Below are 20,329 nucleotides of genomic sequence, written 5' to 3'. Positions count from 1 at the left end.
TAAATACTTTCATAAGGGAAGGTTTAAAGGGTTACACATACCTATCCTATGTATAATTCAACTATTGAACCTTTTACCGGGTTAATATTTCAATTTCCATTAATGTGGGGATTGTTAGAAGTTTAAACTAATTATATAAATTCCATTAATGAATGGAAATTAGAATGTGGTTAATAAAATTAAATCAAATTCACATGAAATTCAAACGTGAATTAAATGATGAAATTTGATCCAAATGTAAAATTTGAATTAATTAATTTAAAATGTTTTGATGACCAATTAACAAAATGTTGTTAATCTCTAGTGTAACTTACATGAGTTTATTACTATTAATTGTTTGATAATTCAATATTATTATTAACAATTAAAAAAACCATATTGTAACATGAATATTGCAAAATAAATGTCTTAATTAATTTTAGGAAGCAATTACCCTTCATTGAGAAGAAATATTAAGGCAAATGAAGAGGAAAGAAATATTAAGACAAATCAATTAATGATTTAATTATAAGTTTATTATTTCAACAATGTAAATAGACATTCTATCCCACATCATCTCAGTACAAAAACACTTCATCCTCTTATACTTTCTCACACTAGAATTCCAAAAGCCTTGTTCTTGTTTTGTGAGTGTTATTCTACTTTTTGCTCGATATTTTTCGTTGAAACCCGCTAATAGTTCTGGTACATTGATCAAGTTCGATGCATAGTGATTTCAATGCAGAATCACTACTAGATTCGTTGTACACTGAGAGACAGTCATCTGTAATAAGTTCCAGCACAAACGGAAGACGGTAAAACTATTTTAATGGAAATGTGTTAAGCACATGCCCCAAATCAATATCTCAATCGGTGATTTCGTTCTTCGTATATTTAATTTAATTTAATTTATTTGTAACATCATATATATATATATATATATATTTTCTGTTATTCAAGACAAAATTTCTAACCATTCTTTTACTATCTTTAAGAAGTTGGATGTCCTGTAGTGAGTTTAACTGGTCATGTTTGTGAATTTATGAGAGACCTGCATTTTGTGGAAGAGCTTAAGAATGTTCTACCTTGACTACTAGTACTTTGAGGTAATGAAAATCTAGCTGAAAAATTCCTCTAATTAACCAGGTGAATTTATACGAAAATTGCCGCAAGTGAAGTGACTTCATTTGAGTTACTGCACTAAGAGCAGTCAAGTTCCTGTAGTAATTTGTTTTTGTAAAACAGGAAGCATCTGCTTACATGTTAATTTGCGTTGTTTAAGCTTAAAGCATTTAAAAAACTCTAAACTCTAAATTGCATGAAGGTTAATAAGTCATATACAAGGGTCATAAATAGTAAAGATTTCATTGACAAATTTATGATGGGTGCTAGGGTGCTCTGTTGGAATGGGCCGGGAAGCTCAAAATGTACCTACTGCAACAGATTTATAAACAATTTTGGTTTTAATAGTTTTTTTTGGGGAATAAACGAATTATCGTTATTTTATTTAAAAAATTCCAAAAAAAGGAAAAAACGGACATAGTTTCATATATCTTTCTAACGACCTAGAAAGATATAACTAAAGCTAAAAAAAAACAATACAAATAACAAGACAATACAATACAAATTTAATTTTTCACTTCATTTTTACTTTAATTTTTTATATTTTATCTTTTCTTTTTCCCTTTTTAAATATGTAATTTTACTTTATTTATAATACAAGTTACAAATGGGATGTTAGACCTGCTCAAGATCCGAAGTTAAGTGGAGAAAAAGGGTTGAATCAAAATTGCTTAGTTTTAAATTCGATTTATGTGAGAGGGCAAGATTAAATGTTCTATCAATACACTAGGGTGTTGTTTGTTAAAAGGTATTACCCTGTTGGAATAGTATAACAATCCCAATAGTAAAATTATATAGGTGTTTGGTTAGATTAATTTTATAATAACAGTAAAATTGTTGGTATACCTTATATGATATATCTGGTGAGGGGTGAACCTCCAACTGTTATTTGAACGTTTGAAGTAAAATATTTGAGGGGTCCTCCTAGATTAATATTTACATAAAAAAAAGTAATAATAATAATAATTAGTATTTAAAATGCTAATTAATAATCAAGTATTTTATTCTCATTCATTTGAATTTTTATTTGTAAATAAATGATTATAGATAACTTATGAGTCAATACATCGGTCAATTTGCGAGTTTAGGGAGGTAAATGAAAATAGTTGTTTGCGATATATTCGAATCTCGGTTCGATAAAAAAACTCGTTCAAAATTATTTGTTAGTCTTAACGAGCCGAGCTCGAACTCGTCTTAAAGCTTAAATTTTAAAATAGTCAAGTTAAAACATATTTCTTTCTCATAATTTAAATATATATTATGATAATATTTAAAAGTTAATATTTAACAAATTAAATATTGTTTAAAAAAATATCTTATCAACCTTAAAATTTCAAGTCGATTGATTTAGTTGAGTTATTTGACTCAATCATATATTCGATTATAATATATCGTTTTTAATATATCATAACTATTTTTTTTTTGACTATATATATATCAAAAACTTGTATAGTTTTTTTGTTCAAATTATGTAAATATAAAAAAATCTGTTTTCCTATATCAAAAAATATATTTTCAAATATTGAAAAGACATTACTAAAATCTGTTTTTAAGAATTGAAAAAAGCATCATTGATGTAAAAACCTAGTGAGAAGGGTTAGAGCTAAATTAGTTAATAAAATAATTTGATTTTGAACATTGTTTATAGAAAAATCTATTTTCCAAAATTGAAAAGACATCATTAAAATATGTTTCTAAGATTGTAAAGACATAGTTAGTGTAAAAACCCTAATGAGAATTGTTAGTTAGATTACTTAGCTTAATAAAATAATTTAATTTTGAACTTTTTTTTACTTTATTTTCTTATGTTTTATTTTCTTTCTTTCTTTCTTCTTATTATAATACAAGTTACAAGTATTATTTTAAAAAAACAATTAATGAAGAGATGAGATATTCAAATAATATTTCATTTTAAAACATTTACTATTTGATACTATCTGAAAGGTTTTAGTAAGATCAAACACGCATATTTTGATGATATTTAGATGGACTCCTTCCATTGAGTCACTTTGATGGAATTCAATAAAAAAAATAAGTATTTATAATTCTCAATTATTGATTATCAAGTTAACATTCTCATTTATTTGAATTTTTATATGAGTGTGAATGAATAAAAAGAATTATTAACCTATTCATCCTCTAGTTATAAATTAATAAATCATATAAAAACTATAAAACTATAAATCAATTATTTTTTATAATTCACGTAAATACAAATATTTGAGTTATAAATTAATAAATTCATATAAAATTATATAAATATAAATTGACTATTTTTTATAATTTAATCTCGAGTGTGGAAGATGATCAATTTAACCATTAAACTGATTTTGATTAATAAATTTTATTTATAATTATATATATATATATATTGTAATTTAATAAATATTAAAATTTTGATTTTTTTATAAAATTCATGAATAATATTTTTCTCTTTATTAATAAGTTAAAACGTTTTATAAAGTATAAAAATATTTTTTTTTTTTTTTCGTGTCAACTATAAAAAGAGAAAAATAATAATAAAATTAATTATATATATATATATATAATATGAATTATTAAAATACTGAACCTATAACCAATAATGGTAAATTCATCAAAATTTAGGTTCACCCCGTTAAAATATGTACTTATATTTTTTAAGTTGCAAGTTCGAAACTTCTGTATACTATTTTTTATTATATTTTTATAAATAGTTATTTTAAATTTATGAATGGGTCAACTTATTATTCGACTCAAATATTAATTTACTCTCAAATATCGGAACTATTAACACGAAAATATATATAAGTGATGATATATAATATGCGAAAGTAATGACAGGTTGATTAGTGAAAAATTAAGTGAAGATATGAATAAATAATGACAATAAATTAATATTTGATTTGTTTTGAATAAATTATAAAAAAAAATATATAATAAGTAATGTTAATTATATAAAATGCTAAGATGCAAAAATGTGGCAATAGATAGGTTGATAATGACTAAATACTCGACTAGTGTGTAATAATATATTTAAGTTAAATACTTGCATTTCTAGACAATTTTTAAATTTTTTTAAAAGTATTTGTAAAATATTTATTTTGTTTAAACAAGATTAGAAATTAACATATTTTATGTTTAATTATTTTTTTTATATTATTTAAAAAATATTTTTTATAATATTTAAATTAATCCTTATAATATATGATAAATTTTCATTTATATAATCATAATTTTTGACCTGATTATAGCCTAATTAGTTTGACAAAAAAATTGTTTTGACATTATATTATTAATATATTTGTTATTATAATTTTATTACTTGTTCTAATATCTTAATTTCAAATGATTCAATTATAATAATTTGCAAGTTAATTATATATTATTAAAAATAAAATATAATACAAAGATTTAAAAAATGAAACATTATTTTAGTTCAATATTTAAGTTAATCATATAATTATTTAAACTACCGATTAATCACATATTGAAAGCTATTTGTAGAAATAATACTTTATCACGTTAATGTTTTTTAATTTATAGTTACATTAAACCTTTAAATTTCTTTTATGCATTTTCTACTTAAATTTAAATTATTATTTATTATGAATATTAAGAGATATTGCATATTTTCTATTAATTTAATTTTCTTAAATATCATTTATTAAGTTGATTTATTATATATTTCGGTAAAAAATAAACTACTTGTATACATTTTGTCTAATTTAATTAATTTAGTTATATATATTAATTGGTCTAATATATATATTTTTTTAATTAATATGTTATTTATTAAAATTTTAATAATAAGATTTTAATCATTAATTTAATAAAAATCGATTATACAAAATGCCTATATATTATTTACCATAAATAAAAGAAAAGACTATTAGAAATGAGTCTAGCAATAGGAATTAATAGAAAATATAGGTGTTGATACCTTTGAATGAAAAGCTATATAATTGAAATGCATAAAATATTATGTGATACTTTTTATTAAATTACATATATTATAGTATAGTTAAATTTACTATATCATACTAAATTAATTATTGGTCAATTTTTCTTGTAAATAATTAATTATACAATTGAAATAAAATAAAAATTACACAACTAAAATTAATTTAAAAATAATATTTACAAAATTTAAAGAAATGAACTATAATATATCTATTAAATAGTATGACTAATTTAAAAAAAATAATAATTAAAATATCAATTAAAATGATATTCGACCATCATTTAATTTCTTCAAGATAAGTACATTTCGCTTTCATCACAATAAGTGATTAAGAAAATCAAATCAAACTATTACAAAAGAATCTCTTCCAAATAATTTACTATTGTCATTACAAATAATATAAAATAACATCTACAAAATTTAAACCATTATTTATTCATTTAAGGTAATTATTATAAAGAGGTACATATTTGAATTTGATAACGTCAAATAAAGAATTAAATAAAGTCACGAACCAATTGATGGAATTTTTTTTACCAATTAGTATAGTATGTATGATAATAAAATCTGTGTTATGTGATAACGAATCTCATATATATATATATATATATAAACTAGTCTAAATAATTTGTAATATACCTATAGAAAGGCTTTTATATGAAAAGTCAATTTGAATGACTCTTTACTTGATAAACAAAATCATATTTAAATTCATCTAATTCATTTATTTTGCTGCTAAAAAAAGGATATACACATACTCAATAAATAAATTATTATCAACATTTTAATATAATATCGATAATCCACCAAGGTAATCAAGTGTTAAGAGTCGGTTTACTAGACTAAAATATCACCGGTTCGATTTTAACTGAAATCGTTTTGAGCTGAAGTGGGGCATTGTTGTGGGGTGTCATGCTAATTCTCTCCTTAATTCAAAATAAAAATAATAAAAAAATAAAAAATATAGATGACAATTTTTAAAAAACTAATTAAGGATAACATATTCAATCATGCTAAACAAAACATTACACCAAATAGAATATAAAATCTAACTCAATCTAAATGGTAAAAACAATTAAATGCATTATGTACACTATTAAACAATTTTTAATTGATGTAAGTCATTCTCACTAAATGATACTCTAATTTTGAATGGTGTCATATGATACTTGAATTATAAAAAATTTATCATTTAAGGTTTTCTCAAATAGACAAAACTACCTCATTTTATTTTAACGTATTATTTTTGTTTTTCTAATTAATTTGTCACATTTATAAATAAAATGATATTAGAGACTTTTTGGACATATTATTTTTTAGATTTATGAAATCTAATTTGTCAAAGTCGGTTTAAGTAACTAAACAAATGTGTAATCTGAGTAAATATTTAAATTTTTTGATAAGAGATCAATTTTGTATTTATTTTTTCAAAGAGTTTCATAACGACATAACTTTGTTTATGGTTTATCAATTTGGACTTATTTGTGCTTTTAATTTAATATTATTTCGAGATATGTTCCTTTAGAACTGTCGAATACGGTTTGAATGTGTTAAACAATCTGTAATATGTGAGAATAATTAAAAAATAATTGATATTTTGTTATAACAAATTTAGTAAATTAATTAAGAAAAAAACAATTATGTTAAATTAAGATGGACGTTTATTCATTTGTGAGAAAGCTTTCCATTACTAAAATGTTGATAATTTGAGCAAATATATCACAATTTAAAATCTGGGACTCAGAAAGTTGAACTTCAAAGAGCAATTAGGCTATTAAAATATTTTATAAAAATATGTCATAAAAGTGAAAATATTTCAAGAATTAGAAAAACTTTTTTCAAAAGAAAAAAAAGGAGTTATTATAATGCATAGTTATTGTTTTATCAATCTATATTTAAATTGGAAGGAACATCTAAATGATTCATCTTAAGAAAAAGAGACCATTTCTTAATTCTTAATGTAAACTCTCTAATGGCTCTCAAGAATCATAATATTGTTTGTTCAATATTTCTAGCAACCTTGATAACATGGCAATTCATATACTATGTTTCTGGTACAACAAAGAGTTCAAGGGGTTTGAAGCATAAGGACACTATTCAAACCATACTGGTTCATTACAATTCTTGTCCAATTCTAAATTCATGTATACATGGATTTATTTTGATTTTTATTATATTTTCTTATATCATTTATTTTGTAGGGTGATCATGATGTGATTGATTGTGTTAACATGAATAAACAACATGCATCCAACTATCATCCTATAGATGATACTAATAAAGATCTAAAGGTATAATTAACTCTTTTTTTCGTTGATTGAATTTATCGACTTTATTTGAAAACACTTAGACGTGGAGTGAAGCTTGGATTGAAACGATACAACGTTATTAAATTTAGTAATATATATTAAAATATATTCAGAACAATATTTCATCTAATAAATATTCAGATGAGATATTTGATTTTTTTTTTCTTTCCAACCTATTTCCAGCTCCGGAACTAGTAAGAATACACTAATACATTTATATATATATATATATATATATATATATATATATATATTTTAGAAAAAATAAAAACAAAGTTTCTAAAAATGTTTGATAATTCAAATTCAACTAGATGGGACCTAGCTCTTCTCCCATCAAAATAAAAATGGAGTCAGCATCAAATGGAGAAATATCTCAATATTGGCATAAAGACGGAAAATGTCCAAAAGGAACTGTTCCCATTAGAAGAAGTGCAAGTTCTATTACTCGCAAACACCCTTCGCTCTTGCGTCGTCATTTCAATAGTAGCTTAGTTGAAAGGCCTACAAATACACGTGAGATAATCAAAGAACTCAAACTCAATTTTCACTTAATAAAGCATTCAAACTATTAGCATTACCAATATAAAAAAATCCTTCTAATTTCGGCGATATATATTTAAATTTAGTTATAGTTCTAAGGATTATTACCATACAAACCTACAATAATTGCGTTTTTAGAAAAAAATAATATTAATATTGTATATGTTAATCTTCTCTATCATTGTTACTATTGTTTACCGAAAGTACGCTTTAGTTAGAAGTCATGATGATCGCTACTTTGGAGGAAGTGCAACGCTTACTATATGGAAACCTAAAGTCGAAGATAATGAATTTAGTCTAACTCAACTATGGATTACTTCGGGAAATGGTGCAAACTTAAATACCATTGAAGTCGGATGGATGGTAAATATACAAAATTTTCAGCAAGAGAATTTAGAAATTATATTAAAGAAATTAACCAGTTTTAATTTTTTTTGTTGTTGATTTTACCAAGGTTTATCCAGATATTTATGGTGATGATGAACCAAGATTCTTCATATATTGGACAGTAAGTAAGAAAGAACATTTTTGGTAGGATTATTTAAAATAATTCAACATAATCAAACATCATTTCACTATTTTTCTCCTTCATAATATTATTTAATTCATTAATCAAAACATTAAAATATCTTATATTTTAAATTATTTATTTTATTTTATTTTATTTTATTTTATTTTATTCTTATATATTAATACCTTTAAATCTTTTTACCTAAAATTTATCATATTATCAACATTATCGCCCATCATTACTTTTTATATAATATATGTTATTTAAAAAAATTGAATCCAAACAAGCCCTTAGTGGATGTGTATGTTATAAGGATTAATTAATTTAACCAAATATTTGGTTAAATTAATGGAATTGTTTTATTGTTTATATAGAGAGATGGTTACAATACTACAGGTTGTTATGATTTTGATTGCCCTGGATTTGTACAAACTGATTTCTTCGTTAAACTTGGTCAACCCATTTCTCGTATTTCCACTGTTGGCGGGCGAATGATTGGAATAAATATTATGATCTACAAGGTAAATCTAGGTCGGGTTCTTTTTGGACTTTTAAAAAAATCCATCCAAAATTAATTTTCAAATAAATTATTTCTCAACCATCATATTACTCATTTCATTAACCAAAATACTAAAATACCCTCTATTTTAAATTATTATTTTTTATTTTATTCATATATATCAATACCCTTTAAGTCTTTTTTATAAAAAAAATAATTATTATCTTCTCAAAATTATCATCAATCATTACTTTTTTTTCCTATCTAATTTTTTTCAAAACCTCAATCAGAACAAGGCCTAACTAGTATTTTGAAACCATTCAAACGTATACACTTTTAATAATTAATTTATTAAGTTATAATAAAAAAAACTTATATTTTATTTATTTGAAAAAAAAAAGTCAAAATGTCTCAAATGGGAGCCTTAATTTATAGTTATTGGGGCATTTCAATTTATATTTATTATTTTTGAACAATTTTTTTTACAGGATGGCGAGGATGGAGACTGGTGGGTATACTTTAGTGGTGTTGGCATAGGATATTTTCCTAAGAATCTCTTCACTTCATTGAGTGAATATGCTCAAAGAGTGGATTTTGGTGGAGAGATTGTTAATTCAGAAAATGAAGGACACCACACAACTACTCAAATGGGAAATGGACTATATCCCAATGAAACTGGAGCAAGTGTTATATCTGGAATTAGAATATATGACCAAGACAAAAATCCAGTCGAAGGAATTTTGTATCCATCTTATAGCACAGGTCTATGTTATGGTGTAATTCTTCTTAATGATACTATGTTTTATGGAGGACCCGGTCATTCTGCAACATGTTATTAAATTATGTTATTTTGATGTTATCAGATAATGGGTTAAATTTTTTATTTTATTAATATATATATATATATATATATATTTGGAAACAATTAAAACCATTTCATTAAAATTTTATGTACAATTATCTACCCAATAAACTTGAAAAATGATTAAGGGCTTCAAAAATTGTACATATGTATGTGCTATTAAATAAAAAAAATATTGAACTGATAAATGTTTGTTGAATAATTAGTTTGTTATCTTATTGTTATTTATATTTCCGAGTGCCATGCCTCAAAAATAATTCTCGTTGACAATAGAGCATTTGTAGCATTTTTGAAAATAGAGGTGTCTTCAACTTACTAGTATAAAAAAATACCAACAAGTGGTGGTTACAGTTATGCTTAACGTTCTTTTTTGTTATTTTCTTATACCAACTACAATGTTGATTAATGACCATGGACATGTTATCTCACTACACATTTCACATCGATCACAAATTGGGAAAAAACTAATTGTTTCCCTTCTATAGTTCTCAATATCTCTATCTTTCCGTTTATAAAATCATGTTAGTGTATATCTCTTGTCCCAATCCCTACATATGTTTCTCCCTACCTAATGCCTATATTGTTTTGTTTGTATAAGTTTTTAGTTGAGCAATTTGTTTGTAGATTGCTTACTATTGTCTCTTACTTTAGATTGCTTATTGTTGTCTCACTACTATTTTCTCTGATTAGGTACCACCAAATGTATATGGTCATGAACTAGACAAGTTTTTGACTAATACTGGTACGTAATGTATATGGTCATCAACTAGACAAGTTTTCGATGGGTACAAAAGTTAAATTTGTGTTGAATGAAGACGATGAATGGTATATTTCTGTAACTTAAAAGGGTTTATTACTCAAAGCAGCTCAATCTTTAAAATTTTATTTCAGTGGCATCACCTTGTTTTTTTCTAGTTTGTATGGTTTATTCAGGTACAATGGAATAATTGAACAATATACTTTAAATGGTTTGAATACTATTAAATGTTGCAATGTTGTATTTTTTTTCCTTTTTCATTTTTGAGAATTAAATATTCTTGCAAATTGATTGAAACAATATTGTAAGACGATGACTATTATTTGTTAACAAACAGATCATTAGTTGTAAGTTAATTAATGTTTTTTAATTAATTATTGATTTTTTTAATTATATTGAATTATTGGTATTTTTTATTAGAGATATAATATTTAATTTATCATATTACATGTTGGAACTATTTTGGTTCACTAGTTGGGTTATTTTACTCATTTTTCCTTGGGATTCTCAAAAGTTTCCATAAATCAGAGAAACATTATTATGTAATCCAGGTAAGCCCGTAACTTGATTACTCGGGTTATGATATTTATTTAGTGTTTATTTATCTTAGGAGGTGATGCAAGATAAAATTAGCCAAGGAATTGGAGAATATAACTACATATCAGCAATGAAACCTACAAGTATTGTGTTAACTTTTTTTACTTGTCTAAAAGTTATCCTGGTAAATTTTTGGAAAAAAAAACTAATTTTGTTTTAAGATACAAAATAATGAGTAGTTCCAAATGGGAACATTTTGAAATATCTCAAGCAGATTTTTTCTTACAAAATGACATAATCAAGTCAGCTCTCATCCTTAATCTCTGAAAATGACTTGCTGCATTTTTATGTATTTTCTTGTAGTTTACAAGATCTTCTAGCCTTCATTAGTTCCTCAAATGAGATTAATTATCACTCTTAGATGTGTTTTTAGTTATTCAACTCAGAGTTTTTGAAATTTTTTTAATTTAATTGCACAGATGGGTAGTCCACTTCAGTGCCATAGCACAAGTAATGAATTCTCAAAACTTGATATAAATATATTAATTCATTGAATTGGGTTAGTTTTCTATTAGCTTCTTCCTATATTGGTTGGTTACCGGATCAAAAACTTGCATCCTATTCTTTACATGAACCCAAACATGAGGACATTTACACAGGTAATTCCCTTGTCAATATTTCATAAGAAAAAATATATTATTTCTAAAAACCTTCTTTGTATGATGCTAAAAAAATGCAGCATTTGAGGAAGAAATTTTGGTATTGGAGCAAGTAGTATTGATCTTTTTGGCAATTGGTGTTAGATTATGTTGCACACACTGGAAAAAGAAAAGGCTTAAAGGTGAATAAGAGCCTGTGAATATTCAGGAAGAATTGGTAAATTAAACTCTTAGAACATAACTCTACACCATTATTATGTGTAAAATTATTCTAGTCAAGAGATTTTCATGTATGTGTGTTCAAGTGTAAAATTGCCCAAGTTATAGGAATAGCTTATTCAAATTGTGAAAGGATAAATAGTAGTAAAGTTTTAAGAGAATCATATCTTAGGGGAGATGATTAATTGAAATTTAATATATTTTATTTAAATAAATAGAACATTAGTGAGTTAATTAACTAATGTTCTTAAATTTATTTATTTACTTATGTCTTTTTTTATTATATTTGAAGGTTCGTGTTTGTATTTAATTTATTAAAAAAAGAATTAAAATAATATTAAAAGAAAAGGAGAAATGAAAATAAATAAATAAAATTATAAAAAAATAGTTTAAAAATAAAATAGACTTTTGGCGACGTTTGAAATTAATGTTAGCAACGCTTAAAAAGCGTTGTTAAAACTTATGTCTTTCGGCAACGCTTGTACCGACGCTTAAATAAGCGTGGTAAAAACTTGCGCCCACCCTGCTTTCGGCGACGCAAGAATAAGCGTCGGTAATATTTTTGACGACGCTTTTAAGGGTTGGCAGAAATCTTTTTAAGCGTTGCCGAAAGTATTTTTTGTTGTAGTGGTGCAGGTATATTCTAGAACTTGAACCATATTTGTACAGTTTCTTTTGGCTTACTTAATAGGTTCAAGTCTTTGGACCATTTTTCCAACTTTATACAGTTTGATCTTATATATGTATGCCCATTTCGTAGAATTTCCTCCAAATTAGATCCCGTTTTGAATTTAAGAAAATATAGATCATGGACATTTGCTGAAATCTTCTCCAACCATTTTTCTTCCCATTGTTTCAATAATGCATTTTAGTAATTGGGGAGGATACTCTATTTTTTCCTATGTAGTTTCCCACAACTACATTTTCCATTCATTTATACATTTTTTCCTCTACTTCAGTAGGCAATTTAAATTTAAATAGAGAATTCAGTACCTCCATTTTTGTTTGTGTATTGCCCAAGTAGATTTTCCTTTTATAGGCATGATCTTCTGCCTTTTTATATTATTGTTTTTCAGACTTTATTAGTTTTTCATGTCGAGTTGTTCCTGATAATATATGACTTAGATTTGGGAGTATTCATTAGCAACTGACCATTGAATATTTTTTTCATATTCTTATTTTTTCAGAAGATTCTAGTCTTCAAGATAGTAAATGTTGAGTTAAAATTTAATATGGTTGTGCTTTCTCCTTATTAATGACAATTTGTCTCATTTTGTCATGCATAAGGAGCTTTATAATCTGATTCTTGAGCCCAAACAGATTAGCTATTTCATTATAGCATATCTTTTAAGCTCTTTCATTATCCCCTGTTTTCCTGTATTCTTATCTACAAGAATTTCCCAGTAGCAGTTAGAACAAATTGCTTACTTGTGTTGTTATTTTGATGTTCTTTGCTGACTTTTTTAGCAATTCTTTCAATTTCTTTGAGTGATGTTTCCTTAATTCTTTCCAATAGAAACTCTTTGACTTCTTTTGAATTATTACTTTTATTTTCCCACTTCCCCATGATGGCAGAAACAGAGTGATAGAACAGAGTAATTGAAACTTTAAGATTTGATCACAGATAAACAACAATCGAGGGAAAATTTTAGCAGTGCTTACAATTGCACAAGAAACTCTAGACTATCGACAATTAATGACTGACTTACGGTACAAGACAATATCGTGTTGCCCGTGCCGATCGTGTTGTGTCGCCTATGCCTATCGTGTCGTCAGTGTCGATCGTGTCGTACCACCTATGCTGATCGCGTTTCGTTTGATCAATGGTGATTTCGGCCCTGATTTGATGATTTACGACACAAAACAATATCGTGTCACCTATTCTATCGTGCTGCCTGTGCTAACCACACTTCCTTTGATTTATGAAATCTCTAGAGTTTTCTCTCTTCCTAGAGTTTATATATATATATATATATTAGAGTGTCCAACTAGAGATAGATCTACATAAGAATTATACGGAGAGCTGAATTTAACTAAATAAAAAATTATCTTATAGATATGTTCAAACCTTATTAAATATATATGTGGTTCAATTGCTATTTGAGGCTCAAACTTGAATAGTTTTCATTAAATGAGGCTCAAATTTTTAATTTTGTCATATTGGGCTCGAATATCAAAATTTTAGTCATTTGAAGCTTTTGTGAGTTTAAGCATTGATTGTCAGTAAATTGAGAGTTGTTGGTTTTAATTGTCTTTTATGTAATTAGGGTTATTTAATTATTAGTGGGCTTGAGGCTGTATGTATAAGTAATTTAGGGTTTTAGGATAATTACTCCTTTATAAGGTTGTTTGTAAAAATTATACACAACACTTAAGACTCTTTAGATTTTTCCTCTTTAACAAATATCTATTTTTATGAGTTTTATTCCTTCATAATTGTTCTTAGAATATCTAATAGTCAAAAGCCAACATTTGATATCAGAGCTAGGTTAAAAAACATGTCGTCAACAAGATCAACCAAAGATGCGACGACAATGAAGATTGGAAGAGAAGGGAATGTGACGCTCTCATGTCCGTTGCTCACGAATAGTAACTACTCGGTGTGAGCGTCAATGATGCAGGTAAACTTACAAGAACAAGGAGTGTGGGAAACCGTTATGCTCGATGAGGTCAACGAACGGAAGGATAGAATGGCTTTCACCGCCATCTATCAAGCACTTCTTTAGGACGTCCTTCTCATGGGGGCCGAGAAGGATTCCACCAAGCTAGCATGGGAGACGCTAAAGACAATGCATGTTGGAGTGGAGAGAGTCAAGGAGGAAAAAGTGTAAACCTTAAAAGATACAATTCGAGGCGATTCGCATGAAGAATGGGAAATCGATGGATGATTTCGCTAGGAAATTAATATCCATTGTGACTGCTATTCACTCGTTGGGAGAGAATGTGTAAGAGATCTCCATAGTCAAGAAGTTCCTTAGAGCATTACCATAAACATACATACAGATCATTACAGTGATCGAGAAATTTGGTGACCTCGAGAATATAACCGTTGAGGAGATCGTCGATCATCTCAAAGTCCACGAGTTGAGACTTCGCGGCTATGATAACCAAGAGGAGGAGCACATATTGCTCATGCATGATGAATGGATGTCACGAATAAAGAAAAATGTAGAAGCCAATTTTTTTCTAGATCGTCGAGTCGCAACGACAACGGTGAAGATAATCGAGTTCGTGGCAAAGGGAAAGGTCAAGGGCAAGGTTGTGCAGAAAGTTCAACTCGACAAGAAGACACCAAGGACCGCAAAGACAATAGCATAGTGAAGTGTTACGCTTGTCAAAAGTACGGGCACTACGCGTCTTAGTGCCTTAACAAAAGGTCTGTCGATGAGGAAAACCTCACTATATTCTATGTCGAGGAACATCATTAATGTTTGTTGAGGTAGTGACAAATACTTTGCCCAAAGACGATGATGAAAACCTCACTAGCTTCTATGACGAAGAGTCATTATTAATGTTTGCTGAAAGAGTGAGAAATGCTTTTTCGAAGATGAAAAGACAAGCCATGAAGAGTTCATGCAAGAACCGTTCAAGGAGGAACTAGAGGTGGTTTTTCTCAATGAATAGAAAGTCATGGAGAAACTCCTCTCAAGTGGCGATGAATGTAATCACAATGATGTGTGGTACCTTGACAATGGAGCAAAAAAACATATGAAGGGCGAACGAGAGAAGCTCAATGAGCTCAATGAGAAAATTACCGGAAATGTGATGTTCAAAGAAGGAAGCAAGGATCCCAAGTGTCATAATCCAGCTTGCGAGAAAATCTATATGATCAGAGATGTCGTATTTGGGGAGGAGAAGTAGTGGGAGTGGTGCAACGAAAATAACAAGCTCATACAAAATTCCGTAGAGTTTAGAATCCTACGAGATGTCTATGCTGAGGCACCACTAGTAGAGATGGATCTTATAAAATTATTGTTGCTCACCACCGATGAGCCAACAACATATCACGAGGCGGTAGTCAAAGAGTCATGGAATTAGGTCATGAATAAAAAGATTGAGTCTATCAGGAAGAATAAGATATGAGAGCTCATCGACTAACCACCCGGTCACAAGATCATCGAGTTAAAGTGGTTTTTCAAGTTGAAAAGAGACAGTAAAGGCAACATCCTCAAGCACAAAGCAAAATAGAAGCAAAAGGCTATGTGTAGAAGCAAGGAAATAATTTTGAGGAGATATTTGCATCGGTGGAAAAACTTGACATAGTTAGGCTAATTCTTGTCATCGCAGTTCACCGTGGATGGGAGATTCATCACTATGATGTCAAATCAGCATTTTTCAATGGTGACATCGAAGAAGAAGTCTATGTAGCTCATCAAGAAGGCTTCATAATCAAGAATAAAGAGCACAAGGTGTACATGTTATACAAGACTGTCTACAAACTATGCCAAGCACTAAGTGTGTAGACCACTTGCCTCAATTAGAGAATGATGCGTCTCGGCTTCGTAAAGTGTTCTTAACAGCAGACTGTGTACATGAGAAACAATGGAGAAGTACTCATTGTTGGCTTATACGTCGACGACTTGATCGTGACTTGATCAAGCATCACGGGTGTTGGGGAGTTCAAGAAACAGATGATGAAGGAGTTCGAGATGAGTGATCTCGGGTTACTTTCGTACTATATTAGTATAGAGGTGAACCAAAAGAAAGATAGCATCGAGGTGAAGCAGGATGCTTATGTGAAGAAGGTGTTGAAATCGTTTGCAATGGAGGATTTCAAATTGAGCAAGTATCCGATGAAAGAAAAGTTGCAGCTCGGAAAGGATGTGGAAGGAAGCTTAGTAGATCTGAAGAAGTATAGGCGTATCATCGGATGTCTCAGGTACTTGATGCACACTCGACCCGATATCTCTTATGTAGTTGATATAGTAAGTTGATATATGGAGAATCCTACCACTCTACACCAAAAAGTAGTAAAATACATTCTTCGTTACGTGAAGGGAACGACGAGCTATGGGATTCAATTAAGAAGATGACGAAAAGTTGAAGAACTCGTTGGTTATACTGACAACGGCCTATCCGGTGACATAGACGATAGAAAAAAACACCAGAGGGATGGTGTTTTATCTCAATGGGAATTTGATCACCTAACAATCTCAAAAGAAACAACTATTAATTTATCTTCATGTGAGGTAGAGTTTATAGAATCTATTGTAGCGTTGTGTCAAGGACTTTAAATGAGAAACTTGTTGAGCGAGGTGCTCGGATATGAGCCAAGGCCGGTAACCCTTTACGTCGACAACAAGTCCGCAATAGCATTAATGAAGAATCTGGTGGTTCATGGACACAACAAACACATCGACACTTAGTTCCACTTCATCCGTGAATGTGTCGAGAACTAACAGATCAATGTAGAGTTCGTAAGTACTAGGGAGCAACGTGCAAACATTCTCACCAAGGAGCTAATAAGAGTCATTTCGCAGAGATGTGAGAGTTGCTCGATGTGAATAATCTTGAACTAAATCAAGTTAACGGGGGAGATTGTGAGTTTAAGCATTAATTGTTAGTAAATTGAAAATTGTTAGTCTTAGTTGTCTTTTATGCAATTAGGACTTATTTAATTATTAGTGAGTTTGGGCCTGTATGTACAAGTTATTTTATTTCAAGACAATATTACTAATACTTGGAGCTCTCGGGATTTTTTACTTTTGTAGTTAGAGTTCTATGTTCGTGTTGAAGTCGATTAATTGGAGTGTGTTCCTAGACTCTTCTGCAAAATGTGTACAAATTCGAATAACGCTTCTCGCTTACAAGTATTTACATTTTTCTTATATTTTAAACTTAGAATCTGTTAGAATATAAGATAATATATATGTAATATATTATCACAATATTATAAATTGTGATAATATCATTAGATTATAAAATAATATACTTGTAAGATATTATCACAATATGATAAATTGTGATAATATCATTATTATCTTATACTATTAGATTAGTTTTCTTATAAGTTCATTGTAATGTCTATATAATAGACATAACCTATGTAACCGATAAAATCATTCAATACAACTTCACTCCTCTCTTTATTTATTACATGGTATCAGATCTTGTTATCGTTCTTGAGACAATCAACTGATAGTTTTCCACTGCCTCCATCAATGGTTATCTTAACCATTGATGGAGCGCACTAATATTTTATAAACTTTTTTTTAATAATGTCTTTTCTTTTTAGATATTTGAGTTGATGTTTTAATATTCTTCGGTAATCATATTCTTTGATTTTAGTTGTTGCTTTAGCCAAGCAATTTTATATCCATGGGATTTGACCACTTCGTTAGTTTTATTTTATGCAACACATGGACATCCCCACCATTGGATAAATTTTGAGACTCACGAGTAACTTTGAAGTTATTTATTTGTTGTTTTATCCCCAACATTTAATGTCCATGAGATTTGACGTCTTCGCTAGTTTATCAGTCAAAACATTAGCATCCTATAATTGGATGGAGCTCACGAGTTTCCGAGTTTCCGAAGATTGAAGAATACATCATCAAAATTTCAACATCTCGATTGTCTTCAACCTCAAATTGTTTAAAAAAATTTCATCTTGAGTTTGAGGAGGGATGTTAGAATATAAAATAATATATATGTAAGATATTATCACAATATTATAAATTGTGATAATATGATTAGAATATAAAATAATATAGCTGTAAGATATTATCACAATATGATAAATTGTGATAATATCATTATTATTTTATATTATTATATTAGTTTCCACATAAGTTAAATGTAATGTCGATATAATAGACATAACCTATGTAAGCCATAAAATCATTCAATACAACTTCTCTCCTCTCTTTATTTCTAATAGAATTGATGACAATAACGTAGACGAATGCTCCTATGCACAAATTGATACAAAAACTAGACATGTGTTTATGTTTCAATTCACATTTAGATGGATGTTATAGGATGAAATAAATAAATACGGTGTAAAATGATACTTTTTAAACGGTCAGAGTTTAAAGTAGAGACCGTATAAATAGTTGTTAGGAAAATATGCATAATTTCACCCAAAGAATTGAAAAAAATTACACAAAATTCTATTAGATTTGCAATACCTACTATTTTATACCAAATGATGTATAAATTATATAGCGTATAAATTTATACCAATAGTAAAAGGTAATAAACATCGTATTATAACACTATATTATAACACTATTACTATAATTTATACCATCGACCAAACATTACTATTGAGACAAGTCAATTATATAAATTTTAATTTTATATTTTAGACTTTCCCACTAAGAATCTTAGTCAATTTATAAAAGAATATTAGGTTAATTTGATATATTTTTCAAATATCCTACATAATTTGAAGTGGTAAAAGATTTAATAAAACAAAATTAATATCAACCCAGTAATATTTCTAGACAAATTTTTATTTATTAAAAAAATATAAAAATCAAGTTTATAAATATTAATAATAAATAATTTTTAAACAAAAAAATGTGGCATGAAATAGGCAATAATTAAAAGAATATATTTAATAAATATAATTAACAATAAAGAATAACTAAAAAATAGTAAAAGGTTTATTTTATTTATTCATATACATATTTCTTTCTCATATTTTAAATATATATTATAATAATAATTAAAACTTAATATTTAACAAATTAAATATAATTTTAAAACAAAACTGATAATCTTTAAAATTTCAAAATTGTTTAAGTATTCATTTAATATATCATAACTCTATTTTGATTACATATTGAAAAACTTATATATTTTCTGTCCAAATTGAGTAAATATAGAAAAATCTGTTTTACAATATTGAGAAATATATGTTTTACAATATTGAGAAAAATGTGTTTTCTAATATTGAGAAGGCATCACCAAAATCTATTTTTCCAAGAGTGAAAAGAATTCGTTGATGTAAAAACCTAATAAGAAGAGTTAGAGTTGAATTACTTAGATTAATAAAATAATTTAATTTTGAACATTCTCTATTGTAAAATATGTTTTCCAAGATTGAAAATTGATCATTAAAATTGTTTTACGATATTGAAAAGATATCAAAAACTAGTGAGAATGGGTAGACTAAATTAAATTGATTAATAAAATAATTTAATTTTGAACATTCTTTTTACTTTGTTTTATTTCTTTTTCTTCCTTCTTTCTTTCTTTTGTTTATTATTATTATTTTTCTATAATTTTAATTTACCTATCTCACCAAAGTAGCCCAGTAATAAGATTAAGATTCGGCTTAAGATATATCAAAATGTCACGATTCGATTTCATCTAAAAGCTTTGAGTTTAAACGGGGTCATAACTGTGTGGTTGTCATACTAACTCTCCTTTATTAAAAAAATTA

Source organism: Impatiens glandulifera, chromosome 6, assembly GCF_907164915.1.
Source record: "Impatiens glandulifera chromosome 6, dImpGla2.1, whole genome shotgun sequence".
NCBI classification, from domain to species: Eukaryota; Viridiplantae; Streptophyta; class Magnoliopsida; order Ericales; family Balsaminaceae; genus Impatiens; species Impatiens glandulifera.
Note: the sequence above shows the minus strand (reverse complement) of the source record.